The sequence below is a fragment of the Geospiza fortis genome, unplaced genomic scaffold (genome assembly GCF_000277835.1).
Source record: "Geospiza fortis unplaced genomic scaffold, GeoFor_1.0 scaffold70, whole genome shotgun sequence".
NCBI classification, from domain to species: Eukaryota; Metazoa; Chordata; class Aves; order Passeriformes; family Thraupidae; genus Geospiza; species Geospiza fortis.
Genome location: NW_005054317.1, coordinates 7,186,523 through 7,199,439, shown reverse-complemented (window position 1 = coordinate 7,199,439; position 12,917 = coordinate 7,186,523). Strand labels below are relative to the sequence as shown.

Sequence of the window (12,917 nt, the reverse complement as noted above, 5' to 3'; positions counted from 1 at the left end):
TACACACTGCAGATTTTCTTGCTCTCTGACTTATGGTATTGTATTTCATATATTCAAGCATTCAAGTAATGGACACAAAATTGGAAGCAGAAGGAAAGGTATAGACATCATTACCTAGAGGCAATGAAAGAATGGGAGATTTTTCATCCAGTATTGGAGAAATAAATTTGTGTCCACAGGGCATAAGCATTGAGAGGAAAATAACTTATATGAAACCAAGGGTTGTAACAGCCTAATTTTGTTCTCTGGACCCAGGTAAATTTCATCCTAACACCATAAATAAATACATAATATGAAGTGCAGCAGTATTTCCTGATTGATGATCTTGTTAGACTCCAAATAAACATATATCGTGCTCAAACTGTAATAACACAAGCTTAGTACATATAGAGGGAATTGCATCCACCTACTAAATATGAAAAGAATGTACCAAAAGGGAATGATTTAGAGGAGAATGAAATTTTCCTTTAGACTCAGGGATGATTCTGCAGAGCTTTCCTCTGGAAGACAGTCCTTCTCAGGACTGTACAGATATTTTTTACATAATTTGTTCCTCAAGCTAATTTTAAAAAATAAAAGTCTTAGTGGTATAGAAACAGATTTCAGGCATTTAGCTATCTACTGTCATGATGCTATAAGCTGAAAAGCAACTCTTTTCTTTGCACTCTGTGTCTCCTGAAAACATTTCTTCAGTCTCAAGAACTCTCTGGAGAGGAGAGCCCATATTTGTCAAATATTGTGGGAATAAGAGAAAGAATAATAACAGCAACAAATTGCTTAATCGGTACAGTTGTCATTGCTATTATTATTCATTGTTATGAATATCATTTACTGTAACACCTGTGATGTGGCTGGCAATTTGCAGAAACTTCAGTGCTTTTACTTTGTTCTACAGAGTTGTTAATCCAAGGAGTGATGTCAGGGCAGAAAATACCAACCATCAGTTTATGGATAACACATCCATAATTCAGCAAGCTGCCTTATAGCAACAGAATCCCACTCTTAGGAGGGTTTATGTGGAAGGCACCAAACAGATGAGCCGTGGATGACTGGGCAGGGTGGAGGGCTTGGACTCTAGTGTGGTGGCCTAGGGCACAGAGGGAGTGTGGTGCCAGGAAATGCAGAGCTTGGAACTGGTGTCTGGAAGATTCTCATGCTTGAGACATGATAGTAAATGCATGGAAAGGGCACCAGAGTTTAGAAAGCTAAAATTTACTCCATGCAGAATGGGAATCTTCTGGGACTGCGGTTGAGGAATTCAGAACTTCAGTAAGGGAGTTTCTTCATGAGTCTTTGCCAGTGAACCTGATACAGATTTCAGCATCACCCAGCTGAGAATTTGACCAGCCATTTCCAAATCCCCAGTGCTACACATGTTGGAGTCCCAAACAGCTGCTCTTTCAGACTCTTGCGTTATTGTGAGTCTTAGCCTCTCCTAGAGGATGACCCAGCTACCTTGTCAAGGAACTGCAACAAAACTCTGTGTCTCAGCTGAGTTATACAACCCGGAAAACAAATTCCCTCTGCTCTTGAGTGTCCCTAAGGCAATTTTTGGTGCCACATCTTGAGTTTCTCCCCGTAGAAAAGCCAGATATGTAAAATTGCTCCTTACCCAGACTTATATCCCATTTAAGACCCCAGAATAGATTCAGAAGGATTCTGCTGAAAGGGTGATTTTCCCCTTTGATTGCTGAATCACTGCAACATCTGTGTTGAGCTATAGCACAGCTGAAACACTGAGGGACAAGGGTGAAGAAATAAGTAGCTAATACCTCCTTAAAAATCTACAAGAGCTAAGTAATAAAAAAGAAATACAATAACTAAGATAATAAAAACATTATCTTACAGGTTTTGTAGAAACATTGCCTTAGGGATGCCACCTGGATGTGTTCCACTGACACAGCTGTTCAGACTTTTTTTTCCCTTTGCTGTATAAAAAAATAGAGGCATCTGAACAGCTGTTTGGGTTAATTTTTTAATGCCTTCAGTAAGTAAAAATAAAGGCAAATTACATGAATGAGCAAGGTGATGTTGATGCATCTGTGTGCATTCACAGATGCTTTAAAAACTTTTCAGAATATTTCCATCCACAGTAAATAAAGGTCTATTGTCCATGGAAGGAGCAGTGTCAGAAGGGCAAGTGGGGCACTTCCATTAGTTTGCTGACCAGGTGTAGCATTCTCTGTCCAGCATCTCTTCTCTGTACAAAGGAAAGGCTCCTTTTGTTTAGGGCAAATTGGCAGACCTGGTCATATTGAAATCAGTCCACAGTCACCTCATTGACTTCACTGACATCACTAAAAATGTCATTAATTAAAACAAGCAAACAAATGAAAAATCCCATCCTGATTTTGCTTAAATCCATTCATCCATTCTGGAGCTGTCAGTTTCATTGCCTGACAGGGAACTACTCCCTAAGAAGGTAGTTGAAGGGAGAATGGGAACAGCACATGTAAGGGTATTTGGATAGACATAATTTTCCAATGAAAAATGTCATTTTTTGTTATTTTCAAAATCACTGTGCTGGGGGAAAGGGGGAGGCAGAGGAGCCTGCGCTGATTTGTGCTGCCCCTCCTGACACGCAGCACACTGAGAGCAGTTCCAGGTTGAAAAAGAGTCAGGTTGAAAAGGGTGATGGAATGAAACAAGTGGGAGTTGTGATGTTTTTTGTTACCCAGTGTTTCACACACCTCTAGCGGCAAACCCTCTTCGTTGCCAAGACAACCCTGAAGAAATAGGAAATCCAGAACAATACGCTGTGTACGAGGAGCCTCGTATTCTCTGGCGCACGCGTTCGTTGTGAATGTCAGGGAAAAGAGTGCCCTACCCTCCACAGCGACCCAGGTAAGCCCAGGTAAAGTTATAGGTGATGTCTGTGAGATTATATTGACTGACATTTAGAGATTGTCTTTTGTCCTGACAGCTACCAAAGCTCAAGGTCTGGCTCTGAGAGCCTGGGCACTGTATTCCTGCAGTGCAGCACTATCCAAGGCTGGCAAGGCAGTACCAGGAGGATTCCTGAGGCTGTTGTGCAAGTAAGTCAGGGCTGGGGCTCTGGCTGCTCTGCCCAGCCAGTGCTGCATGTGAAAGTGTCTGCAGCAAGCAGGGAATGCCAGCCTGTGGTGATCTGCCTTTACAGCAGTTTCTAAAGATTTCTCAGGCAGCTGAATGCAAGGTTGTACAGCCATAGAGGTCTTTTTCCTCCATAACTGGGATATACTGAGCTGTGCTCTGTCTCTAGGTCAAAGGAAATATAAATGTGACTTAAGCCTCTTTGCTTAAGATCTTGGCTCAGTGCAGGACAGTGGAAGATCTGGAGCCTTGGGTTTGTTAATGCTTATTTATTTAAACCCAATGAATGAACCTCGGACAAAGATCCAGGAGGTCAGAATAAATATCTGCAGGGATGCTTATGGCACCCTCTTGCAGGCAGGAATCTCAGGAACTTTTTTTGTCTCAGAGAAATGTTACATGCAATTTGAAAACTGTAAGTTTTGCTTTTCCAAATCGTCTCCAAGTCATCTTTAAGATTCTTATTGTATTCCCAGTGACAGGTAATAAGTGATAACGTTTTTCTGAAGAACGATAGGAATACTCTTTTTGCTATGCCTGAAGTTGTCATTGACCTCCTTGTTAGGAATGTCTGCACCCTTAGGAAGTAATGGCAGCTCCCCATTTGGTTAAAGCTCTTTGTTAAATAGGGGACCAGCACTTGGAGCAGGGGACACAGGATTCCACATAGCAATGCATCCATTTTGCTGTGCACCCAGTGTGAGGACAAAGCCATTTTAGCCTGCATTGAATCATAGCAGCATCCCAAAAGTAAGCAGGAAAATGCCAACATCTTTTGCATCCTCTCATTCTTTGGCTGTCTGCTCCCTTGGTTCTGTCCTTTTGTATCAGCTGCCTGTCAGATATTCACAGCAGGAAACTCAGCAGGTGTATCCTGATGAACATGGTCTTTAAGTGGGCAGGGAACCTTGGGGGACTGCAGCTTCCTCCCTTCTGCTGCACTTCTAGAATCACATCACATTCCTCCTTTTGCAATTGTGTGCTGAGCTACAACAGCTCTGGGACTTTGGGCTCTGAAAGACAGGTAGCAAGCAGTGGTAGTTTGATATGACAGGAGCACCAAGCCAGCAGAACAAACCAGTTGGTGCTGACAACTCTGTATCTATACTATTGACACTTGGTGGTTTTATCCCGAGGCTAGTATGAGTTTGGTCCTATAGGCTGAGCTCGAAACTGTGTGGTATTAAGTGAAGCACAGTCAGCCAGGGATTCACTTCAGAAACACTTACCTGTTCCAGAATAAGATATAGATGTAGATTAGCATTTGTAGAGCAGAGGGTTAAATTAATCAGTGCTAAAAAACAAGTGTTGCATTTTTAAGCATCATAGCGAGACACTCTGAAGCAGAGCTGGTTCTGCTTTCATGGCTCCATCAGCATGTCCAGAGCTTCAGCTTCCACGTCCGTGACAGTTTCTCCCTGGCTGTGGGAGAAACCCCAGAAGCAACAGTTCTGCACTGTGCTTCCTTCGTCTTCCTGAAGAACAAACCCTACAGCACACTGAGAACCATCACACCTTCATTCTATTAAAAGACACATCCTGTTAGTGCTTCGAGTGAGGCATCCCTGAGCTCAGGCCACTCTGATCCTCTTTTAGCACCTTAGAAACAAACTGAAAACTCCTGGCAGCTCAGGAACAAAGGAGTATGTGAAAGAACTGCAATTTCATAAACTATGGAGTGGGAGTTGGAGCTATTATAGAACATCCCGTTCCAAAAGGAAACAAATGACAGCCTGACGCTGCTGGGTAGTAGTGACGCGTGCGGCCGCAGAGTGAGTCAGTCTGTGTGAGGCTCAGATATGGACCTAGAGGGAAAACATTTGTGGCAGCAGGACCGATCACATGCTCATAGATGGAATTACCTCAGCTCATTTTTCATGCATGTGTTAATGTATTTGCTGCGCTTCTTCAGCAAAAGGAAAATAGTACAGAGGGAAAAGTCGCGTGTAGGAGCTGCTTTATCTGTCTCTTCTTGCAGCCTCCTGCTTCCCACCCACACTCCTGCACAGCCAGTGATAATGTATCACGAGCTGTGTTTTGATATATCACTGTTTCGTTCAGTAAGATGGAATGTGCTGCTGTTATTTTTGTTATTATTTGTGTTATTTGGAATCCCAAAACATTGGTCTAAAGGCATAGGTGAATCGGACAATTAAGTGAATTATTGTGAAATTATTTCGTTTATCAGTGAAGTGATGTCTTGCTTTAATAGCTTAGAGCTCAGTTGAACGCTTGTATTCATTTAAAAACGAAAACTGAAGCCTAAGGATCCTTTTAAGGCCTGAAAGGAGTCTGTAGAGCTGATTCTCTACTACATGGGGGATGTGTGATGATGTATAAATTGTGAAATTAATTGGCTGTTTACTGGAAAATTATGGTGATCTCCTGGTTGTGGTCCAAGATAAGAAACCTTGGCCATGGTTTAAGGACAAGGAAGCTCTAGTAGTAATTCTGTCTTGAGATATTCCCATCTCAGCTTTTTTCCACACTGTTTTACTCCAGATCAGCCCTCTCCCAGTTGTATCTAAACAGCTCTTCATGTGACTGCATCAAGCCACATCAGGAACTGCTGGCGGTTAAGACTGTGAGCAAAAAACCCTGTAAAATAGAAAGGATGTTGTTTTTTTTTTCTTTTTTGTGTATGTGTTTTGGTTTGCTTTGCTTTTTGCTTCAACTAGCTCAGTGCCTGATCAGCATTGCCCCCAGGAACAACCGCTCTGGCCCAGCTGAAAGGCCTGAGTGTTATTTGGCAGGGGGGACACTGGCAGGGGCTGGTGGTGGGAACTCTGTGACAGCATTGCCACCAAAATGTGCAAATCAGGAAACCGTAGCTGGTAAAACATTGCTTCATTCAGCAGCAAAACAGAACAGCTGCTGTGTCTGCAGAAGGAAAAAGAAAAGGGGGATGTTATCTGGCTACAGAGTTAGGGTTGGAGGACAAACTGAGGGAAGGATTTGGGTTCAGGGTATAGAAGTCTCATGGGATGAAAAATGCCTTAGAAAGCAATATCAGGCATTAGGTGTTTCCGACCTCTTGTACTGAAATATCATAAGAGTACATGACATTTCATGGAGGTTCAGCTAAATCTAAAGCAGAATTGTGGGTCTGAGTTGTCGTCTAACCCTCAAACAGCACCAAAGTAGTGAGCTGAGAGCAAAAGCAGAACTCTCCTTGCACTGAAAAGGAGAAGTTTGGCTTTTTCCTCTCTGTGAGCAATTGCCTTATTGATGTTTCAAAGCAATGTTAGACTGGGGGAGCTCACCTGTCACTCCTCCCCAGCAGACATGGAAGGTCTGTGCTGGTGTAGCTGAAGTCCATAGGTGAGCAAACTGCGCTGGGATGGCTCTGATCTCCAGCAGCACCAGAAGAAGAAAACTGTTAGAAAAATACTTCATTAGGAATTTTGTTTATAGTGAAGCCTTGGCATACCAGGCCAGCTGCTCCTGCCACAGAGGGAAAGGGACTGTCTTGAAGTTGGTAGGGTGCCTATCTCCCCAAAACGGCAAGCTCAGAGCTGGAGCCATCACCTCGAGCCACCATTATCTGCTGCATCCTTACATGTCCCCCCCTCTGCCCTGGCATGGGCACTCTCCCCTCTTATCAGTGAGGTGCCAGCATTTCATTTGCACAGCTGAGTGCTCTTGAACTGACTCTGTGCGTCCATCAAGGTCATGAAGCCATTCAATCCCTTGCTGAAGTAGCCTCTGGTCAGGAACACAGGACTGCAATGCTGCTGGTGCAGCTTACAGCACCAGAGGGATAACTTTCCTGCAGTACAGCAGAGCAGCATTCCTGGAAGAGGTAATGGTTTGCCAGTATTGCAGAATAGTAATTTAAACCCATAAAGAGCTCTTATTGTAGTCTCAAAGCAGACTGGAAAACCGGCCATGCCCTCTTTATCCTAGCTCAGATGAAGCGCCAGCACCATCAAAGGAAAAGGTGTTTGCAGCATGTGCCGTGTCCCGGGGTGGCTGGCACAGGTAGTGACAGCCGGCAGGGCTTCAGCACCAGCCGGGGATTCTCGGGGAGGGTTTGCCTGCTGGCAGGCAGGAAAACCAGGGCTTCTGCAGCTGCTCACGGGTGGCATCCCGCACCGCAGAGCGCTCCATGCAGCCGTGCTGGGCCGTGCTGGGCCGTGCTCCCCCGGCAGCCCCGGCCCGTCCCGTGTCACAAGGGCAGCCCGAGGGGCTGTGAGGGGCTGATGTCACTGCGCGGCCTGCGGCGTGACTCATGCGGGAACAGAGGGCTCTTCATGGGCCGGGGAAAACACGAGGGAGGGCCTTGCTCCAGCAGGGAATGAGGCAAAGGTGCGGGAATAACCAGGGAGATTGAGGAGCGGGCCACACCTCAGGGTTGGAAGGAGGTCACCTCCTATTTTGCGCTTCTTCCCTTGGGTTGGTTTGAACAATTCTGCCCTTGCTTTAATAAAAGATCAGGGTGGGGGAGGATGGATTTATTAGAGGAATTCCCTGCACCTTGAGCTGCCCGAATTAGTCAGGAGCAGGGAAGATGGAGCAGAGGAGGACGGTACATGTCCTGAGAGGTGCATGGGCAGGGAGCTCAGGCTCCCCACAAGCTGTGGCCGAGGCACATCCCTCAGTCTGGGGGTGCCTCGCTGCCCCCAGTTCGCACTGGTGGAGGTGCACAGCACCAGGGCAGCGCTCTTAGCAAGGCCAGGTGAAGCAATGAATGAGAACAGGGCTAACCAAACCTGCTGACACCAGGGAAGAGATTCACAGTGCCTGCCAAAGGTGTTACGATGGCGGGGAAAGGGGGTCAGCTGCAGAACTGATGCTGCTGCCTGTCAGGGAGCGGGCTCAAGGCACCGCTTCTCTGTTTGCAAAGTCAAATTCCTAAAAGTGACTGCACTTGTGGTCATGGTGACATGGGCAGTGGTTTCTGAGCACTTCCAGAAGTCTTTTGAGATTGCCTAAAGTAAAGGATCAAGTATTGATGTTTATAGAATGCGTTATATCTAGTTATGTGAGCCCTTAAACCAGCCATTTCCCCTTTCTTCCATCATTCTGATATAAGTGAGTGCAGGAAGACACTCACAAAATAAATATTGCTCCTATGAAAAACCCCATGCAAGCCTTTTTTGCAGATTTTCACTGAAGGTTCAGAACCAGCAAATTGAAACAATCCTACAAATTTACATAGTCTGAACTGGTCACTGCATCTGATTCTTCTGAACTGTTCTTTTATGTCTGCAAGGAGCCAAGTGAAACCTTCAGATTTAAATACCACTGAACTGTAAGACTTGGGAAATTCAGATTCTACTGTACATCAGCTTCTGACCCTGAAATTAAGATTTGTTATTGTGACTGCACAGGCTGGGAGTCAGGATTAATAGCAAACATGCAAATTTAGTTCTTAATTATGAGCCACATGGAATTAAAAATAGACAAGCCAGTTCCATTAATGAAGAGGCAAGCAGAAGCACTGAGTGTGATTTCCTATAGATGTGAGGTCACAGTTGAATGTGGATATGGTTGTCAGGGGTATGGATATGTTGTTGATTTTGTAAAGATGCTCACAAACTGCAAGGTTTCATGGATTTTTTCATGACCAGAGATTTGCACCATGTTTACTGTTTGCTATTCACTACTATCACTTTTCACTAACAGAGTCAGGAAAACAATGTCAGGTGATTGGTGCAATTGATCAACATATCTAATGAATAGCCAGGACTGAATAGTGGGGCAAAGGGACAGTGAATGCGTTCAAGTGGGAAAGTGATAGCCCATGATTTTTCTGGGAAACAAATACATTATGGAAAAGATCAGCTTTAGTTTTTGAACTAAGATAGGGTCTTGTGCTAAATTTGCAATTAATATTATTTTAAAGAATAGATCAAACAGCTCAAGCAGATTTCCTCTAACTGACAAGTTCCATTAAACAAGAAAGCTCATTCTTAGTAGGAGATTTTAATATAACACTGAGAACAGAGAACAAAACAATGAATGGAAACATATCAGCAGTCAATTTCCTGAGTATTCAAGCCTGCATTATACTTTGTTCTTTGCTACAGCCATGGCTCTGTAATTATCAAGCGTATTCATGGGACTTTTTCCTATTGACACTCAGCGTGAGTGTGGCTGGAAAGAGATTAAGCTTTTGTGGCAGCCATTTGAATTTGTCTAACTAAAAACAACCTGCAAGGCTGTGGGGAGCTGTGTGTCTCAGGGGATTTGTGATGGTCTGCAGAAGCTGCAGGTCACAGGTTCAGACCTGTGTGTTGGGTGTGTGCAGGGCCTGCAGCACTGGACCCCTGTGGCTGCAGTCACTGGCACAGCCCCAAAGCAGTGACTGATGATGGAGCAGATGCTTCAAGATGTTCTTCTGTTATGTGACTAAGGCATGCTTGCTGAACCATGAATGGCATCACTGGGTAAGCCATTGCCTATTGGCTTTTCCTCAGAAAAGGAACTTTGCTCCTGCAGGACTTCATCTGGTCTTTCTTGTAGACACTATAGCTGCTTCTCAAGTGATACTCCAAAATAACTCTAGGCCAGGTTATAGCCTCTCCATGCTACCAGGAGAGCTTCATTTTGTTATTAACCGTTGTCTTTGTGCCTCTCATGCACCCTGTGCCTGGGAATCCACTGCCATGGGGCATTTCTGGGGACCAGCCTCTCAGCTTTCTGTGCAGGTTTGCCTCTCTGCCGGTGATATGGAGAGATGTGGTGGTGAGTGAGGAGCAGTGCCTGCAGCCTGCTGGCGATGGCTGTGAGGAAGGAATAGAAGTGGTATGTGAGAAATGGACTTCATGGAGAGGGAACTGTGAGCTGGTAGCATCTCCAGTCTGAGGAAATCCAGAATGTTCATGTTAAATCTTCTGGAGCCTTTATTTCCTTTGTAGTAACTTGAAGTTTTCTTCCCCCAGCGGGTCAAAGCTGTGCCCATCTACTATCCAGGCAGGAAATACCTCTCTGAGGGAGCACCATATGTCTTTGCTGTTTGGTGCAAGTATGGGCAGCAATTCAGCTCCTCAGCTCATGGCCTTGCTTTAGTCCCCAGATTTGGGCAGGCACCATGTCTTTTTACACAGTTCCCTGTGTAAAAAGGGGAACTTCTCTGTTTAAACAACCATTTTAGCTAAAGGTGGAAAAACCAGAATCCTGTTTATTTAGGCTCTTTTGCAGTCCCATAGAGCAGGAGCAGCAGTGCTGGTGTTGTGGCTCAGCTCCAAATCAGGTAATTGCTGTGCATTCTGCCCTATTTACACACCCCCCATAGTTTCAATTAGAACAATTGTTTCCATTTTTCTTTCCTGCTCTGTCAGGTATTAACACAGTTGCTGTTAAGCTGCTCGTGTGATCCCTCACCTAGGTGTTGTGTTTCCATGGTAAAGACAGACATCCTCGTGTGCATACCTGGACTGAATCCCCATTGGCACAGACTGCTGTAATTCCATAATAGAGCTGTGTTGATTTGCACCACATGAAGACACAGCTTTCCTATGCAGAGAGCTACATCCTTCTCTCTAATTAAAGCCTCGGTATGAATGCCTGTGATCTATTTATTTTTCTCCTTGCTCTTCAGCTTTGCAAATAACACGAGGTATGAGTAGTCATTCACACTTCTGGTCACAGTGGTGGTCTCTAGAGAATACAACATGCCTCTTTTTAATGTGCTTCCCCCCAGCTGTTCAAGAGTGGATCTATAGGAATATCTGAGCTCTTTCACTCTGGGCTGCAGTGTGGTAGATAGAGTTCATGATGTGTGATATGTTATGAATTGCTGGAAAATGTGTTCTTTGGAAATAAATCTCTCTAAATTTATCAGGAGAATTAAGAATGTGGAAGGATGCCTGAAAGCTACACAACAACAGGAGATTACACGCTTGCAGCTTGAGCCACCTGGCATATTGAGCATTCATGTTCACAGCTGAGGGCTCCAGCACTTATTATGCTGTTTATGTGATCAGAAGAGCCTTCCTTTCATCTGATAAAGAGCTAGGCTTGAAATGGCATGTGTTGGGGCTGGTGGGCTCTGTGTCACACACTGGGGTGAGGTTTGCTGTCTGATTTTCTAGCCTGTCACGTGGCCCATCAGATGGTTATCAGCATCATATGCATGTGCTGAATGGATTGATGTTTGTGTGCATGAAGGTTTGAGCAGATCATGGCTTGGGCTTCTCTGGTGTCATTGGGACCTTTCTAGTGACTTTGCAGGCAGTACAACTAAGCTGTTATATTTTATGTAAAGTAAGCAGGCATTTCCTTTCCCAGCACTCCTTTCAGACAGTTTTCTGAAATGCACAGAATGCATTCATGGCTCAGTTCTCAGCAGACAAAGAAGCTGGGAGCAGATCCTTCGCAAACATTGATTTGACTCACATAGGAGGCAGTTGAGTTGCCTACCTGTATGAAGCAAACGACACAGAGCCCCAGGCAGTGCAAAGGAGAGTGGCTTTATTGAAAAACCAGACCTTTTTAAGCAATTAACCAGTTATTAATTCACACAGTTTTAAGTACATCTCTGGCACTATATAGGATATGTGATATACTCCAGTGCTTCTGTGTGTCCCACATGAGCTCTATCTGTCCCTAAAAGAGGATGTGAATCTCATGTAGGGCCTGACTTTTACCTGCCTTAGAGGGGTCACAAACTTTTCAAATAGCTCTAGATGCCTCTGTTCAGATACCTAGAGCCTACCCATCAGTGAAGTGCTCCAGCTGAAAAAATACTGATAAAGTTTCTCTTTAAAAGGAACTGTTAGAAAATTAAGATGTAAAAATTTCATTCCATATTTAAGCTAAGGCTGTACCTCAGTACTGGTGAGACTTGGACTGGCACCTTCACAGTCTGGTTTGGAGAAACCTGGAAATGGAATGAATGGGCAACTGAGAGGTGCCTGTCAGCATCTCTCATAGGCTGCAGCATGCTGAAGGCAGCACTGAGGCAGGGCTTTATCAAAGTGCTGGGTTTACTTTGTGGTAGCTCCTGTCCTTGAAGCTGCTCTCAGGGTGGTACAGGCTGCAGTCATCCCAAAGCCCTTTTCACTATATCTCTTGTGTTAAAATGGCCAAACATCAGGTCCAGCAGGACATGGTTTGTAAAAGCAGTACAAAAAGTTGCTGTATACTTCTCAGTCGCATGGAAAGTGCAGAACAGTATAGCACAAGGTGCAGAGATCATTTTATCTCAACTTCAAATTCTCATGATTTCAAGTAAACCATCCTGATTTTGTCGGTTCTCTCACATTGCTGGAATTTTTCTTAAAATTTTGTTTTATACATATGGGGAAATACTTTTGTTTCTTCAACTTCCCAAGGCTTCTAAATTTCTAAAATGACAGTGGCACTGTAGGTCGAAAATGACAGTCAGCATGCCCTGGAGCTGACCACCAGTCGTTCTTCCTTGTGCAGTAGCTGTTTGCAGAGTCAGGGCAATTCTTTATATACAGGTTTTGTCACCCCCTTCATGCAAAACAAAAGGGTTTGGTTGTTTTCCCAAAGCAAACAGTCTGTGTCAGCTGTCTTGCACTAACAGAAAAAACAACCAACCAAAACAGCATGAGCTTTTATATCCACGTCCATGAGTGGCAGGTCACAGGTTCCCTGCAGAAGTGACAGGGAAGGTAAACAGCTGAGAGCACGCCGTGTTTGCCGTGCCATTCCTGTGCGCAGCAAAGCCTTCCCCAGCCCTTCTCCCCCTTATGCAGCAAATCACATTCTGCTGTGTAAATAGGAGTTAATAAAAAGAAGCCAAATTATCATTCTTTACTAGATTTTAATTACAGCCTGCCCAGGACGTTTCCCTTGCCTGAAAGGCCTGTAGGAGTTTAGGCACTATGAGATAAATCAGGGGAGGTTTTAACTCTTGGGCTCAATATGAA

General features: G+C 44.5%; 1 protein-coding gene across 2 annotated transcripts in view; it reads left to right on the top strand.

Annotated features, from left to right (window-relative positions):
- Positions 1 to 2,778: 2,778 nt before the first annotated feature.
- The window catches only part of SLC6A6 (solute carrier family 6 member 6), a 93,037-nt gene continuing 82,898 nt past the window's right edge, over positions 2,779 to 12,917 (top strand). The window contains exon 1 of one of the 2 annotated variants that reach the window (XM_005420207.2): positions 2,779 to 2,854. The gene's annotated coding sequence lies outside the window, so the exon portion shown is untranslated. The remainder of the gene's footprint in view (positions 2,855 to 12,917) is intronic. The other variant, XM_031056421.1, reaches the window with a different exon arrangement.